The sequence below is a fragment of the Theropithecus gelada genome, chromosome 10, assembly GCF_003255815.1.
Source record: "Theropithecus gelada isolate Dixy chromosome 10, Tgel_1.0, whole genome shotgun sequence".
Lineage (NCBI taxonomy): Eukaryota > Metazoa > Chordata > Mammalia > Primates > Cercopithecidae > Theropithecus > Theropithecus gelada.
The window spans coordinates 84,252,735-84,254,833 of record NC_037678.1 but is presented as its reverse complement, the minus strand read 5'-3'; the positions used below and the strand labels follow the sequence as shown (position 1 = coordinate 84,254,833).

At 41.8% G+C, this 2,099-nt stretch overlaps 1 long non-coding RNA gene across 1 annotated transcript; it reads right to left on the bottom strand.

The window, feature by feature from the left end:
• Nucleotides 1-608: 608 nt before the first annotated feature.
• LOC112633414 lies at nt 609-1,877 on the bottom strand. The gene is made up of 2 exons (XR_003121523.1): nt 1,460-1,877; nt 609-776 (listed from the first exon to the last, which is right to left on the bottom strand). It is a non-coding gene; the product is annotated as an uncharacterized LOC112633414 (long non-coding RNA).
• Between the last annotated feature and the right edge of the window lie 222 nt (nt 1,878-2,099).

The following is a 2,099-nucleotide window of genomic DNA, read 5'->3' as shown; positions in this document are numbered from 1 at the left end:
TAAACAGACAACCTAAGTTCACACCTCAAGGAACTGGAGAAACAAGAACAAAGCAAACCCAAACCCAGCAAGAGAAAGGAAATAAACAAAATAAACATTTAGCAGCACTAAATGAAATTGAAACGACAACAAAAAACAATACGAAAGATAAATGAAACAAAAAGCTTGTTCTTGAAACCAGCTTAATAAAATAGATAAATAAAATTGATTGAACACTAGCAAAATTAACCAAGAAGAGAGACAATTCAAATAAACTCAATCAGAAATGAAATGGGACATATTACAACTGACATCACAGAAATACAAAAGATCATTCAAGGCTACAATGAACACCTTCATGCGCATTAACTAGAAAACCTAGAGGATGTGGATAACTCCTTGGAATCATATAACCCTCCTATCTTACAACAGGAAGAATTAGATACCCTGAACAGAACAATAACAAGCAGTGAGATTGAAACGGTAATTAAAAAAATGTTTTATATTTCAAATCTCTGTATTTACTTCTCTAATTTTTACTCCAAATATACAAGATATGTTAGTGTGTAGGAAGCGAGTGTAAGTTTGATGTTCACATAAGAAGTAGTATCCAAGGAGAGTATGATTGTATTGTGACCTTATGTGTCATTTATTACATCAGGAGTGAGCCAATGTTTTACCCTTTGAGGTGAGCAGATTGCTTGAGGGGAGTTAGAGTCCTTACCTATGTCATCAGCACACCATTTTCATGGACTGCTGAGCAGAATTTAGACAGATCAGGGAAGTGATGAGAATGGCTAGAAGAAGGGTAGAAAGGGAGAGACATAGGTGAGAATGACAGACATTCAGGAGGTGCATCAGCGGGAGCAAGATACGGCACCACAAAAGAAGACCCAGAGAATAATATAAAGCAGTATTTACAATTTACGGACATGCAAAACTATTCAATATATTGTTTAAGAGTACAGAAAGTTGAAGTCAAGCTACAAAGAATAGCAATTGATTAATAAACATAAAATTCAGCATAATGGCTACTGAGGAGGTGGTTTTTTGATACAGGGTGCGGGGGCCCACAGAAGAAGGCTAAGGTAAATACTACTCTGTTTCTTAAGACGAGTGATGGCTATGCTGGGATTCTTTAATTAATTCTTTTTCTGCTTCGAGTACACATTTTCTGTATTTCCTCTAGTGAGTCAGATATTTTATTTTATTATACTAAAATAGGAAAAGTAACCAGACATAGAAACCTTAAGTTATACTGATCAATTTGAGAGCCTGGGCTACAGTACTGAACCTTTTCTTATAAGGCTCTTTCCTATTTTTATTAAAAAATTGAAAAAATGTTTTTTAATAGGAAGTTCCTATAAAGAAAGAACAGCTGCCTTGATCCCCAAGTTCAGATCCCAAATCTCAGAGCCTCTTTCATCCATATCCACATCCCCAGGCTAGCTCTTCCCTAAAGCCAAGCCACTCCACTCACCTGGGGGCTCCAGTCCTCCCTGTTTCTGCTCATCATAGCTGCACATCTGGGCTGTCAGTCCCTGAGCGGCCAACAAGATCAGAAGTGGGGTGAACACAGCAGATGGCCAAGGCAGTGGATACCTGATTACTCTCACCATGGGAACCTCTGAAGGTGCTTTAAGGAGGTGGAGCCAAAAGCTGGGGGCAGAGTCAGAGCAGCTGGGCAGCCACACATTTCTGACCCCTCCCAACCTAGTAATATTGGGAAGCCTTTCTGCTTGGCTCTTCAGATCCAGCTCACCCCTCTGTCCTGGAAATGAGCCTCAATTAGTTTCTCTCCAAAATTTGGGACATCTGGCTCTCCAGGGCAGATGGTGGTGAGATGGGTGAGAAGGAAGCAAGGGTGGAGGGAGATAAGGGCTGTCGCTGGGTGGGTCTCCATGGATCAGGGGCCACTGGAGAAGAACTTCCCCTGATGGAATCACAAGTGGGGGTGGGGAAGCATGAGGTCACAAGGGTCAGATTGTGACCACCTGGAGTGAAGCTGGGGATTTGTCAGCCAGGCCGAGGGGTTTCATAAAAGGCTGGTTGCCAGGGGGTGATCCCAGCAGAGAGAGGCTGGACGTGAAGGGATGGGGTGATGGTATGTCAATTGGGCT